This window comes from Leucopleurus acutus, assembly GCF_964270905.1.
Source record: "Leucopleurus acutus genome assembly, chromosome: 8".
Classification (NCBI taxonomy): domain Eukaryota; kingdom Metazoa; phylum Chordata; class Mammalia; order Artiodactyla; family Delphinidae; genus Leucopleurus; species Leucopleurus acutus.
In genome coordinates this window covers 94394231-94409607 of record NC_139151.1, presented here as the reverse complement: position 1 = coordinate 94409607, position 15377 = coordinate 94394231, and the positions used below count along the sequence as shown (strand labels likewise).

The window sequence follows — 15377 nt, the reverse complement described above, 5'->3', positions numbered from 1 at the left end:
CGTTAAATAAAGCAGCATTGAATACCCACACGCCACAAGACACTCCAGGCACACAGCTGCCAGATAAAATCCAGGATGCTCAGTGAAGAGCTTGAATTTCAGATAAACACTAAATAACGTTTTAGCTTATGTTCCAAATCGTCCATGGGACTAATACTGATGGGATCTACTCGCACTAAAAAATGATCCACTGGCTATACAAAGTTCAAATTTACCTGGGCGTCCTGTAGTTTTATTTGCTAACCTAGCGACCGTTTCCAGGAGGCACGCATCTAGCATCTAACATTGGTGGACGTTGGAAGCGAGCTGCATGCCCACAGAGGGGGCCCCTAACCCAGTGCTGTCCAGGAAGGAGTACTACGCGATTGTTTTGCAGCGGGAGCTGGTGCGCAAAGAAAAGCAGGAAGCCGAACTCGGCGGACTTTCTGGAGGCATCTCTGCCGAACATGCTCCTGGGTGGGAACAAAAGCAGGAAAGGAATGGGCCTCTTGTCCTGAGAGGGGCACTGAGCGATTTCTCTTCCCTTCGCTTTCCGAGCTCTCTGCAATGTTGTTTTGCAGCCTTAACAATAACAGCGTGCGCTGGCACACACGCCCAAGCACACAAAGGGCTCGACGTTTCTTATCTTTGAGAGGAATCAGGTTGTTCCATCAGATTTTGAGCTCATTGAAGTCGAGGACTGGGAATTTTTAATCCCTGTATCCCAGTGGATGCTCAGTGAATGATGGAGGGAAAAAGAAAGGAAGAAAGAGAGGGAGAGAGGGAGGATGTGTCGGCACAAATGCCAAGAGCTGGGAAATCAGCACTTGGAAAGGGGCTCCTGGGGCCCAAGGGGACCTCCCAGGCTGGAGGAGCCACTCTATCGCCCTGGGCCTCCTTGCTCCCTCTCCTGGCTGAGGAGGTCCACCATCATGGGCCTGGGTGCTATTTGGAGCGCAGGCAGTACACAGCCGCAGGTCTGAGACCCCCTGCCCCGCAGTGCTCTGCATGTACCCAGAGCCACTGCCCATCAGGGTGATGCACCACCAGAAGGAGGAACGGGCCTGCGGAGCTTCCCCCAGAGACAGACAGCAGATTCTGCACCCTCCTGCTTTGCCCTGTTCCCCTGCGGTGGGATGCGCCTGCCTCTCGGTTCAAGTTCAGTTTAAACAGATGTTGTGTTCCTAAGGAGCGAGCCCCGTCTTTGAAGCCCGGGAGAAAATCTCAGCTCCGAAGGGAGGTTTCCTACCAAGAAGGCTCTCCAGGGAGCCTTGGAAGAGATAAAAACCCAAAGTCCTGGATGCTTTTCTCCTGGTATTTATGAGATTTTTCATTAGAACGGCTGTCTTCATGGACGGCTCTGCCGAAAGGGAAAGGGAAGGAGAGAAAGGGAGGGAGAGAGGGTAGGGATCCCACTGGGCAGGCCTGGATGTGTCCCCAGGAGGGAGGTAGCCTCACATCCACCAGGGCAAACTGTCACCCACGGATGAAGCTTTCGGTGCCCGACCCTCTGTAATACTAAACTCTGTGCACAGATGGTACTCAGAACCAGGGTGGCCTTTAGGAACTAGAGCCTAATGCCAACCTACTCAGGGTCCCCCAGGACACCAGGCTCCATCCTGCCTCCCTCTTCAGTGTGTACTGGACACCTGGAAGGCCTTTCTGCACCTATGCCCACCTGCAAACTAGCTGGCCATACTGCAGGACCAGCCCACAGGGTCTCCCCCTCAGGGTCCCCCGCCCCCTCCCCTCCATCGCCCAGCAACCCTCGTGGAAACATCTCCCAAGGGCGGGGTAGTGGGAGCGGTCTGCGCAGGGTCCATAGGGGATGAATTGCCTGTAGGGAATTTAAAAACAAACATAAAACCGACTGAAAGCTGACAATTCTAAACAATGTCAATGATAAAACATACTGCCTTAAAAAAAACCCTGTTGCTCCAGGCTCTAAACAATTGCTGTAATCACAGCTGAGTTTTAATAATACGTGTGGAAGCTTCAAATGAGCACATTTTTATTACTTGACCTTTAATAAACATTGTGTTTACATGGACATTAGTTCAGAGAACACCCACTTATTCCCCAACACAAGCCAATTCTGCTACACACGTTCATTGTGAGAATAAGGATTCAGAATGCTGGAGTCCTCTTTGAACATAGTTCCAGTCCCTATGCCACCAGATATTCTCACAGTTAAATAGCAGATTTTAACCAGGTAATGACAGCGCAGTGATTTAAGGATGAGGAAACAGAAACGGATTATCGCCAAGGCCGCCACCTCTGTTCATTCTCCCAACCTTGTGGGGTTCACTCTTTTGGAACTTTGTGTATTTTTCTCTTTTTTCAAAATATACATTAATGTAATTAACAAGTATGAACCCGTTACTTTTTCCCCCATTTTTTGCACTGTAATGTCTGTTTGTTTGTTGACTGGCCTGGTTCTATATATGAAGTCCACTAAAGGGAAAGGTTCACTGTTTCTTTTCTGGCCATTATTAGAATTGGTTTTATTTCACCACTGTTACTGAAAATAATTTTGTTGTATAGAGATGACAGGTGTTTAAAAGCCATCTTCCCCAGGTGTTGAATATCCTAGGTATGTCCTGCTGCTCCTGTTCTATTTTATGTCGGTCACTGACAGCTGAACAACGCCCGCCTTCAGGGCAGGCTAAGCCCGGGCTTGCTCTTGCAGCTGACTTCTCTTCTGGAACAGTTCCCAGGACAATGCAAAAATATCTGTTCACCCTGGTGTCCTGGATGGGCCACCCTCAGGGCAGCTCCAGGTAGCAGCCAGTGGGCACCTTCTACAGGTCCTCCAAGACCGTGCACTCCCCAATCATCTTCTCCATCCACACTCACCCCCAGGGGATCTCATTAAGCACTAAGGCTTGAAATACTCTATAAGCTGATGGCTCCCAAATTTGTCTCTCCAGCCCGGACCTCACCCCTGAACTCCAGGTTTGTATCTCCATCCATGTTCTTGCCACGTCCATTTGGATGGATAAATGTCTCAGCTTAAAATGCCTCAAAAGAGAACTCAGTACTTCTCCTTAGACTCCTCCAAAGCCTAGCCACCCGGGGTTCCTCTGTTTACAAAACTCTACGGTCACCCTTGACACCTCTCTTTCTCTTCCATCCCATAAGTGAGTCTTTCAGCACTACGTTCAAAACAGACGGTGAATGTTTGGGCTTCAAAGCACCTCCACCACCATTTTGTTCTTCCAAATCACCTCATCTCTTGCCTGGATTCTAACATCAGTCTCCACCCCTGTCTCCTTGTCCCCTGTGGTCTGTCCTCCACCCTGCAGCCAGAGTGATCTTGGTAAAATGTAAATTCGATCCTGTCTCTTCCTTGTTTACTGGCTTCCCATCACATTTAGAGTCAAAATCCAAAGTCCTCACCTAGCTGGCAGCTCCCTCCTGACCTCTCCTTCCTTACCTCCTTCCCTCTAGCACCCTGGCTTCCTTGCTGGTCCTCCAACATGCCAGCTGCCTGCCTGCCAGGAAGGCTCTTCCCCCACATGAAGTCAAGACTCATTCCTCACTGCCTGCAGGTCTCTGCTCAAATGACATCTGATCAGGAAGGCCTTCCAAGCACCCGCTATGCAAAATAGCACAGCCCTGGCCACTCCCTGTCCCTTCCTGCCTCTAATACTGCCTGACATTCAGCTTGTTTGACCTCTGTCTCCTGCAACTAGAAGCCAAGCTCCATGAGGGCAGGGACTTCGCTCTTTTGTTCACTATGATATTCCTAGAATGTAGAGCAAAACCTGGTACATAGGAGGGGCTCAACAAATACTTATTGAATCAATGAATGTGGACTCACATTTGATATCTGCCCTCAAAGAACACTGGGCTAAGTATTGTTGCCACAATACCCATTCTGCAGATGTGGAAACTGAGAGAATAGAAGGGGTATACCCTCAAGATCCCTCAGATAGTGACAGATTAAGACATATGCTTCAAAGGAGAGGAACTCAATAGAGAAAATCAATAAAATCAAAAGCTGGTTCTTTGAGAAAATTGATAAAAATAAAAAAGCCTCTAAACAGACTAAGAAAAAAAGAAGATACAAATTATTAATATCAGGAATGAAAGAGAGGACATCACTATAGTTCCCACAAACATGAAAAGAGAAATAAAAGAACACTATGAATAATTCTATGCCCATAAATTTGATAACCTAGATGAAATAGGCCAATTCCTTGACACAACTGGCCAAAACTCATACAAGAAGAAATAAACAATCATAGGCCTGTATCTATTAAACAAGCTGAATCACTAATTAATGACCTTTCAAAAGAGAAAACATCAGGCCCAAATGGGTTCACTGGTGAATTCTGTCAAACATTTAAGGAGGAAAGTGTACCGATTTGCAACAATCTCTTCCAGAAAATATTAGCAGAGAAAATACTTCCTAACTCATCCCATGAGGCCAGCATTAACCTAATACCAAAACCAAAAAAGACATTCTGAGAAAAAAAAACTACAGACCATACCTCTTATGAACATAGAGGCAAAGATCATCAACAAAATATAAAATATTAGCAAACAGAAATGAAAAAAGTATAAAAAGAATTATATCCTACGGCCAAGTGGGATTTATCCCAGGTATGCAAGACTGGTTCAGCATTCAAAAATCAGTTAATGTAATCCATTATATCAAAAGGCTAAGGAAGAAAAAGCACATGGTCACATTAATAGATACAGAAAAGGCATGTGACAAAATCCAATACTCGTGTATGATAAGACTCTCAGAAAACCAGAAGTAGAGGGAAATTTCCTCAACTTGATAAAGAATGTCTACAAAAACCCTACAGCTAACATCATCCTTAACGGTGAGAAACTAGAAACTCTCGCATTAAGGAACAATGCGACAACTCTCCCCACTGCTTTTTAGTTCTGTACTGGAAGTCCTAGTTAATGCAATAAGACATAGGGTTTTTTTACTTTCACAGATTGGGAAGGAAGCTTTTTAAATTTTTACAGGTGTTTTAATTTTACAGATTGGGAAGGAAGAAATAAAACTGCCTTTGTTCACATATGACATGATTGTCTACATATAAAATCTGTAAGAAATGACAAAAAAAGGGGCTTCCCTGGTGGCGCAGTGGTTGAGAGTCCGCCTGCTGATGCAGGGGACACGGGTTTGTGCCCCGGTCCGGGAAGATCCCACATGCCACGGAGCGGCTGGGCCCGTGAGCCATGGCCGCTGAGCCTGCGCGTCCGGAGCCTGTGCTCCGCAACGGGAGAGGCCACAACAGTGAGAGGCCTGCGTAACCACCCCCCCCCACCAAAAAAAAAGAAATGACAAAAAAAACCCTCTTGGAACTAATAAGTATTTACAGCAAAGTGAGGTTGCAGGATACAAGTTTAGTATACAAGAGTCCATTGCTCCCCTATACACAAGCAATGAACAAGTGGAATTTGAAATTTAACAAAATAATAATACATTTCCATTGGCACCAAAAGAAATGAAACAAGGTAGAAATTTAACAAAATATGTACGAGATCTATATGAGCCTGTGCTCCGCAACGGGAGAGGCCACAACAGTGAGAGGCCCGCTTACCACAGAAAAAAAAAGACTTACTATAAAGCTATAGTAATCAAGACAGTGTGGTATTGGCAAAAGAATAGACAACTAGATCAACGGAAGAGAATAGAGAGCACAGAAATAGACCCACATAGATACAGTCAACTGATCTCTGACAAAGGAGCAAAGGTAATACACTGTAGAAGAAGTAGTCTTTTCAACAAATGGTGCTGGAACAACTGGACATTCACATGCAAAAAAAACTAATCTAGACACAGATACTATAACCAACAAAAAAATTAACTCCAAATGGATCACAGACCTGAAAGTAAAACACAAAACTATGAAACTCCTAAAAGATAACACAGGAGAAAGATCTAGATGACTTTGGGTATGGCAATGACTTTTTAGATACAACATCATAATCCATGAAAGAAATAATTGATAAGCTAGACTTGATTAAAATTTTAAATTCTGCTCTGTGAAAGACATTGTCAAGAGAATAAGAAGCCACAGACTGGGAGTAAATGTTTGGAAAAGATATATGTAAAGGACTATTATACAAAATATGCAAAGAACTTGTAAATTTGTAAGCTTGCATTGTAAAACTCAACAATAAGTAAGCAAATAACCCAATTTAAAAATGACAAAAGACCTGAACAGACAACTCACCAAAGATACACAGATGGAAAATAGCATATAAAAAGATGCTTTACACCATATGTGATCAGGGAATTGCATACATTGGATACCACTATACACCTATAAAAATGGCCAAAATCCAAAACTCTGACAACATCAAATGCTGGCGAAGATGTGGAACAACAGGAACTCTCATTCATTGTTATAGTGGGAATGCAAAACAGTATAGCCACTTTGCAAGACAGTCTGGCAGTTTCTCACAAATTTAAACATACTTTTACTGTACGATCCAGCAGTTGTGCTTCTCTGTGTTTACTCAAATGAGTTGAAAACTTATGTCCACACCAAAACCTGCAGAAGTTTTATAGTAGCTTTATTCATAATTGAAAGCAAATAAGATGTCCTTCAGTAGGTAATGCATAAATAAACTGTAGTACAACCAGACAATGGAATACTATTCAGTGCTAAAAAGAAATGACCTTAGCATTATTCACAATAGCTAAAATGTGGATGCAATCCAAGTGTCCATCAACAACTGAATGAATGAGCAAAATGTGGTTTACACATACTGAGAAATATTATTCCGCTTTAAAAAGGAAGAAAATTCTGACATACGCTACAACATGGATAAACCTTGGGGATATTACACTAAGTGAAGTAAGCAGTAAAAAAAAATAATAATGTACGATTCCACTTACGTAGGTACTTAGAGTAGTTAAAATCACAGGGACAGAAAGTAGAATGGGGGGTGCCGGGGGCTGGGAGAAGGGAATAGGGAGTTATTGTTTGATGGGTATAGTTTCAGTTTCACAAGATGAAAAGAGTTCTGGAGATGGATGGTGGTGACGGTTGCACAACAATCTGAATGCACTTAATACCACCAAACTGTACACTTAAAACGGTTAAAACATTAAATTCTGTTATGTGTATTTTACCACAAACAAAAAAAATAGGGGAAAAAAAGAAGTTATCAAAACATGGAAAGACATGGAAGAACCTTAAATGTATATTACTAAGTGAAAAAAGGCTCTGTGCTGTATGATTCCAACACTATGACATGAAGAAAAAGGCAAAACGATGGAGACAGTAAAAAGATCAGTGATTGCCAGGGCTTAGTAGGGAGGGAAGGATGAATTGGTGAAGCAGTGAAACTACTCTGTATGAGTAGTTTCCACTATAGTAATCTGTATATAGTATATACATAGTAGTATATATATAGTAGTAGTATGTATATAGTATACTCTGTATGAGTAGTACAGTAGTAGTAGTATGTAGTACTATGTACAGTAGTGCAGTAGTACATAGTAGTATGTATATAGTATATAGTATACTCTGTATGAGTAGTTTCCACTATAGTAGTATCCACTATAATGGTGGATACATGTCATTATCCTTTTGTCAAAACCTATAGAATGAATGTACAACACCAACAGAGAACCACAGTATAAACTATGGGCTTTGGGTGATAACGATGTGTCAATGCAGGTTCATCAATTGTAATGCATGTGCCACTGGGTGCGGGATGTCAGTAGTGCGGGAGGCTGTACGTGTGCGTAGGGATGTATCTAGAGACAGAGAATGTGAGAATTCCCTGCACTTTCCCCTCAATTTTGCTGTGAATCTAAAACTGCTCTAGAAAATAAAGTCTATTAAAAAAAAAAAAAAAAAAACAGCTTCAGAATCCACAGCCCGATCTCCTTCCTCCATCCCACAGTGCCTTTCTTTCATAACTTAGCCCTGACCATAGCCCAGAAAGGGAAGACAGCTCGGCAAACCCCAAAGCACAGGGAACGGCCCCATTCATTTCTTCTCAGATAATATACTACCACAGCCACCAAACATCACTGTCAGCCAGTTTGGACTTCTTCCTTTATTTGTAGGCTATAAATTAAAATACATTATTTTACACTTTTAACTAATAAAAGACGCAGCTGGGTGCAGCAGAATGATCACCAGTCCAGGTCAGAAGACTCACAGACTGAGCCCATCTCTACCACTCCATAGCTGTGTGACCTCGGGCAAGTCACTTCCCCTCTCTGATGCTGACATGCATCTGAAAATGGGGTTTCTTTTCCCTCCCTCTTTGCCACATCTGGCTGTTTGAAAGTTCTTCAGCTGTGATTCACAATGTGGATATAGGTCATTACTTAAAAAAAAAAAAAAGCCATTTAAGGGCATGTTTTGCTAATTTTTGCTGCATGAACAGAAAAACAATGATTTGCTCATTCTTTAGAAGAGGAAGTTTAGACTTCTTCTTATCGCTCCATGATGTTAAGTAGTGGTCACCCCACAGAGTGAGGGGGTGGTCTGGCCTTGCTCTCACAGCCGACCAGGTGAGGGAGAGGGGGCAGCTCGGAGGGAATAAGCTCCACTGGCTGGGCTTCCCATCGGGGACAATGGGTGTGTGGTCCTGGGATGAACCTTCTTGTGCAAATTTAAAACAACTTGCAAAACAAAAGAAGGAAAAGGTTTGGGATGGACAATATCCTAGAAGGCAGAGAAGGACCAGGTTGCTGTCATGAGTCACATATGGACACAGGGCTGGCCCCAGGCCAGCAAGTTCTGGCAGACTTTGAGCTGAGTAAGCAGGAAACTGGGGTGGTGAGAACCTGTCACCCTGTCCCCTCACACACGTGTCCCAGAGAGCGAGGGGGAAGCCAGGAGGGAGACGAGGCCTGGGGCTGCTACCCCTTCCTGCCCTTAAACTCAGGGCTTGTGCCCCATCAGTCAGAATTGGACAAAAAGGAAGGGTGGTACTGGGACGACACAGGTAATGAGATCCACCACTTCCTGGAATGTTGTCTCCTTCCTGGGCAGTGGGCTACACACTTGATATCCATCACCTCATTTAATCTTGACCATGAAGCCTGCAGTTGTAATGACTATCTTCATCTAACAGGAGAGTACACTGAGTTCATCTGCCCCAGCTGAGAAATAGCCCTGAAATTCATCTAATACCAAAGCTGTGCTCTCCCTCCTGGATTAACCTGCCTTATGGTTTACAAATAATGCATGGAAATGTGATGTAAGCAGCAAGAGTGAATCCCTTTTCTACTTGGTCAACGAAAAGATGGGAGCTTGAGTCCAAACAGGATGCGGGAATCCCTGGATCCCAACGCCACGTCAGCTCCATGAACAGACATCAAAGTTCTGGACTGAGGGAGATGATGGTCTCACCCACCTTGGCTGGACTCAGAACACAGCTGGAGCTCTGGCCTCAGCTCTGAGGGCTGAACTATGATAGTGCCAAGTTCAGGCCAGAGTCCACCCAGAAGAGGGTCAAGAGAGCAAGAAGTGCAGAGAGCACCTCGACCTGCATCCTCAGAGGGAGGCAGAGGGAACCACGACCCTGCACGCAGACGATGAGAAGCTGTGGGGTGGGGACACAGGAGAATGGCCGGGGGGGAAAGGGGTGACACTTGCTCCCTTCAGCCCCACAAAGCAGGTTTGGGGCAAGAAGATGGAAGGCACAAGGAAATAGATCTCAGTGCAGCACAAGGAGGCATGTTGACCTGTCGGAGACAGCCCAAGGCGGCCCAAGGCAGCATAGGCTGCATTGGAGGCTATGAGCCTCAAGTCCCTGGTTGGGCGGATACTGACAACCACCTGGCAGGAACTTTGGGGTGGAGGATCTGCCACGCATTCTCTGCCAAGGATCTGCCAAGGCCTTTAAGTCTCTTCCAGCCTTTGCAGAGCTGACCCGCTTGACCCACACCCAACCCTCTGAATGAGCAGGCAGAGAATATCAATTCACCTTACAGAGGCAATGGAGGTGCTCAGAGAGGTTGAGCAACTTGCCCAAGGTCACACGGTGGAGCAGAGCTGGACTGGGACTCAGGTCTTCCTCCAAATCACACTGGGGTGGGTAAGAGGTTAATCAAGCTCCCTGGACCACTGGCTTCCGTTCTCACCTTTGGCATCTCTAAAGCCTTCCCGGAATCAAGGAGAATCAGGATGTCTCCCTCACTAACCTCTTTCAACTCTATCATGGCCTCTTCACCCCCACGATTGAAGCTTTAGTTCAGGGCCACATCCTCTCCACCCTGCACTGCCCTGGATCATTCCAGCAGCCTCTCAACCAGCCTCCCTAACTGTGCCTCATCTTCCTCTAAACACCAGTAGTGCAAAAACTTTGGTTGCACATTGGAATCACCTGGGGAGCTTTAAAATATACTAATACTTCTCCGTAAGTTACACATAAAGCAACAGTAATCAAAACAGCATGGTACTGGCATAAGGATAGATATATGGACCAGTGGAAGAGAACTGAGAATCCAGAAATAAACCTACACATCTATGGCCAATGGATTTTCAACAAGGGTGCCAAGATTATTCAATGGGGAAAAACAGTCTCTTCAATGGTGGTCCTGGAGTAACTGGATACCCACGGGCCAAAGAATGAAGTTGGACCCCTACCTCACACCATGTACAAAAATTAACTCAAAATGAATCAATGACCTAAATATAAGAGCTAAAGCCTTAAAACTCTTAGAAGAAAACACAGAGGTAAACCTTTATGACCTTGGACTTGGCAATGCATTCTTAGCTATGCCACCAAAAGTACAAGCAACAAAAGGAAAAACAGGTAAGTAGGTACAGGCTCTGCTGTGGCGGCAGCCAGGCCTCCTTCACCACCACCCACCCCCACCAGCCACCTGCTTCCCACTGTCAGATCTCAGCAGGAGGACCATCTAGAGGCCTCCTAAAAATTACCTTCACTCATTTGCTCAGCCTGCTATAGAGGGCTGGCTGGGGAGACAAAAACATCAAGGGATTCCCCTTTCTGCCCGACCTCCAAACTCCAGGCAAGGCTGGGTGGAGAACGCAGGAGCAGTGCAACCATGGGAGCTGTGGGCTGTCACTGCAGGCATGTGGGGTGCTCTGGGGACACATGGGGACCACCATGAATGCCATGGGGTGATGCTGTGAGTTCCTGGGGGGTGCTTCACGAGTGACTTAGGTTGCTCTATGGGCACCATGGGGAGCCACTGTAGTGCTGTGGGGAGTCCCTATGGACACGCACAGGGCACCTCTGTAGGTGTGGAGGGGTGCCTTTGCGGGCACTGTGGGTGCCATGGGTGGCTATGGTAAACACACTATCCTTAGGGCAGGAGCCCCATGTTTGGGTCCTAACCTTGTTGCTTTTTAGAGGTGAACCCTGGAATAATTTACCACTTTTCTGAACTCCAGTTGTCCTCACTTAAAAAGAGCTTATTAATCCCTGCCTCTTGGGGTGTGGGGGGGATCAGGGATTACCTACAGAAAGGGCCCAGGAAAGATCACCAGGAGTGAAGTGTAAACCATGGGATAAAGGCTCAGGGAGAGCTGTTCACACCCGAGATGGCCCCATGCCCCAGCGGTGTCAGAACAGAGAGCTGACACATCCCAGGCCCTTCATCTCAGTCCTTTTTTAGACCACGCACAGAGTGAGGTATGTGTCTCCAGGGTAACCCCACTGTGTGGTCACAAACACCCAGCTTTCACATCCCAAGAGCCTGAGCCTTTCCAAGGAGGTCACCTTGGGAGGCTCCCCACATTATTCCAGGGGGCTGCCCTTGTTCAAAGCACACAGGATCATCTAGCCGGTGATTTCCTGGCCCTCATAACCACCTGGGGGTGGGGTGGGGTGTGCAAGCTGTTTGCCCATTTTATAGATAAGAAAACTGAGACTCTGGGCAATCAAAGCACTCACCCGGAGTCAAACAACTACTGAAGGGCAGAGCTTCGACTCAGCCTCCACCAGCCCCCAGCAAACATTTCCCACAACAGCTCACGCCTGTCTGCCCGTCGCTGACACTCATCTTTGGATTCTCCCTGTGACTCTATAATTTCTGTTTCCTGACTAACAACAGGGGCCAGGCAAAATTACTCTGCTCCCTCAGCAGCCCTGCTGAAGGTAAAACAAGAACGACGGCCCCCTTGCTGCTTTTTTCTGTACTTAAAGAGATTCTTTCCTCTCGTCTGAGGCCCACGGCTTCCCCAGATGGAGAAACATCCCGAGGAAGTTAAGCTTTTTCTGACTCGCTTCAGTGCCTTCTCCTGATTAAGAAAACCTGGTGGGATCCAGGCTCTGTGATAAGGTGAGAGCTTCCTGCAGGGACCAGGGCGGCTGCTGCCAGGAGGCTTACAATGTAGATTATGGCCCAGGAGGCTGGCAGAGCAGGGTGAGCTGTGGGACACAGACGCTGTCGAGGGAGTGAGAGAAGCCCCCCAGGCCCTGGCCTCGCTGCTCCTCTGCCACTGACCTCTTGGGTGGGCCTTGACGTGGCCCTGTTTCATCTGCTGCTAGGACCTGGCCACCCTGCCTTGGATTCCAGCCTAAAATAATCCCGGCCGGCCAGGGGGCACATCCAAAGTTAAGAGGATGAGCTTGGAGACCAGGTGAATATCAGATCAGTGAGTCAGAAGGTGGCCGGTGCTTCCCAACCATGGGCACCAGAGGCAGCTGAAATCGCAAACACCATCAGGCGGCTGGGCGCAGCACTTTAACGTGGGTACACGCCATCCACCCTCACAGCAGCCCCAGGAGGCGGAAGGCCGGTGGAGGGGGTCTGTAGGGAGGGATGGTATGGGGAGATTTCTTCAGCCCCCTCGTCTCATCTTCTCCCCAAAACAACCCCATGAATAAGTGCGATGTTCCCATTTCAGAGATCAGAAAATCAAGACTCACAGAGATTTTACGAAGAGCCCAAAGTTTAAGAAAAAAATTCTAGGAGAGAACTCACTTCCGTGTCTTTTTCAGGAAATGAATTTCGGAGAGGTGATTCGGCTTCAAGGATTTTTTAACCTTAAGATTCAAGTCATAGAGCTGGTAACCAAAATGCACAAGAATGCTCGGGTAGCTCAGGGAGGGGCTTCAAGTAAGCCACATTGCTTACTGCTGTGTGACCTTTAGCAAGTCGCTTAACTTCTCTGAGGCCTGGTTTTCTCTTCCCTGAGATGGAGGTGATAACAGGGCTGCTGGTAGAGGGATTGCACATAGCCCTCCACTTGGCACGGAGAAGCCCTCAGTCAGTGTTGGTTAATCTGGCTCTTCTGATTAGTTGCGACTCAAACACAGTCGCATCTGCACCTCAGACCCTGTGGTCTTTCCTCTGAGGCTCTGAGTCATCCTTTGCTCGAGCCTGGCAATCGAATCTCCTCAGAGCTTTCAAATCCCCTCTCCTCTCCACAGCCATGCCCAAGCCCCACCTCCATCTCTGCCTCCCCGCCGCCCCCAAATCTGCCCTTCCCCCAGCTCAGCCCTGGTCTTGGGACCTCAGCAACTGAGGACCTGCGGGCTGGAACAGAGATTCAAGTCACTGCTGCCCCACTTCACAGATGCGAAAATGAGCCCCAATGAGGGAAATGGCTTGTAAGGGCTCTTGAGGCACAATGGTGCCACAGACTGGGCCAGAGGACAGATATCCTGGCTCCTCATTCAGGAACCTTCCCTGAGGCGACCCAGCCCGTCACCAGTCCTGGGATTGTGGGCTGCCCAAGAAGCAGACCAAGGCTTCTCCGTTCCCAGTTCCGTCATGGAATTTGGTGATTGGTCCTAGTCCTTGTGGATTTGAACTTTATCCAAAAAGACAGTCCTGGAATGGGGGAGGGGATGGGGTGAGGGAAGGGCTGGAAATCACCCCAGGAAGGTATTTCCTTCCCACAATCCCAAGACCATGGTGGGTGCGGAGGAAGGGGAGGCGTGGCGGGGTCCTGGACAGAGGCGGGACCCTCCGTGATCCCCCCAGGAGCTCTGCTTTCCCTTGGAGGGCTCACTCCCTCCAGCCCTTCAACCCTCACTTCCTGGATCGACTCAGGACCCAGCATGACCTTCGGCCCCGTCAGTGGGGTGGCACCCAGTCTGGTGAGACCCCATCGGCCTCTGTCTCCTCACCCCTCACCTTCGCTCCCCAGCCCCGAGCAAACATCTGGGGGTGAGGACAAGAGAAAAGTCGCCCTTTGCCTGCCCTGCCCTCCAGCACGAGCTGAGAGCTTTCTCACTCAGAAATGGAGAGTCTGGAGGGGCAGGGAGCAGAGAGGAGATTAGACCCTCTTATTCGAATACGTTAAGATCCACACTCCCATGTCGCCAATCATACCTCTTTCAACTGGTGTCTTTTCCTTTCAGGGGTGTCAAGATTCTCTTGAAGTCTCTTTCTGATGGTAGCTTCAGGATAAACTCTAGAAGGAAAAGAGGGAGAAATACATTTTAAAAAAGCAAGTGTGGGGGGGCATGTGGCTTCTGGGGGCCACTTCGTCCAGATGTGCACCCGCTCCCTCCTCCCATCTCTGAAGGTGCAGAAGCCACAGGCCCCGTGGCCAGAAAGACAGAAGCAAGCACCCAGCCCCACGGAGGGTCCCAGGATGGCATCCCCAGAGCCTAGGGACTGGGGCATATTTTCAGTCTTCCAAAATCAGGAAGCCTGCACAACGTCCCTGTGATGAGACGGAGCGTGCCGTAACCACAGCGACACATTGTATCATTTTGCTTCTAGCTAGAATAGTATCATCTTGGTGTGGGAACTCCATTTTCCTCAGGCAGAAGAAAGGCTTTCCGAGTCATTTTGAAAATGCAAAAGCGAATTAATCATTGCCTAATGAATGCAGGCTTTGGGGCAGACAGAGATTTTCAAGATCTGGTATCCGTGAAGAGATAAGTAATAAGTGGAGAAATCTTTGGTGGTGAGAAAAGCAGCTCAGTCCCAGAGTGCAGGGGCGAGAAGTCCAGCCTCTCCCTCGACCCCTGCCTCCTCTCCGTCAGTTTGACAAAGAGTCCCCAGGTCACGGGAGAAGGATCAAATTCACCATGTCCAGGCCACGTACCTGTCAGCCAAGGCTTAGGCCGGTCCCAGGGGACCAGCTTGTTCACAAACCCAGCTGAGTGACAAAAGGGCAAAACTTCACAGCGGAGTGGGAGCGGGGAGGGCTGAGCACCCCCGTCCTCCCCTTCTCAACAACCCGGCGGCACAGAAGAAGCCCTGACCAACTTTCATATTGTCTCAAGTGACAATGACACTAATCCCGACACCCTCAACAATCCCATGAGAAAGTATGGCCACTTTAGAGAAAAGGACCATGGTGAATTCAGAGGCATTAACTCACCCAAGGTCTTACCACTGAAAAGGGGCAGGGCCAGGGCTACACTCAGGTCCGTGGGAAGCCAAGTCCCTGGCAAGTGCATCTCCATGGTGGGAGAGGAGCAATCAGGAGAGCAATGAGTTCAAGGTCGACCCTGTAGATCCC

At 47.5% G+C, this 15377-nt stretch overlaps 1 protein-coding gene across 1 annotated transcript in view; it reads right to left on the bottom strand.

Annotated features, from left to right (window-relative positions):
- The window catches only part of TSPAN18 (tetraspanin 18), a 182225-nt gene that overhangs the window by 134247 nt on the left and 32601 nt on the right, over positions 1–15377 (bottom strand). The window contains exon 2 of the mRNA XM_082843937.1: positions 14234–14315. The gene's annotated coding sequence lies outside the window, so the exon portion shown is untranslated. The remainder of the gene's footprint in view (positions 1–14233; positions 14316–15377) is intronic.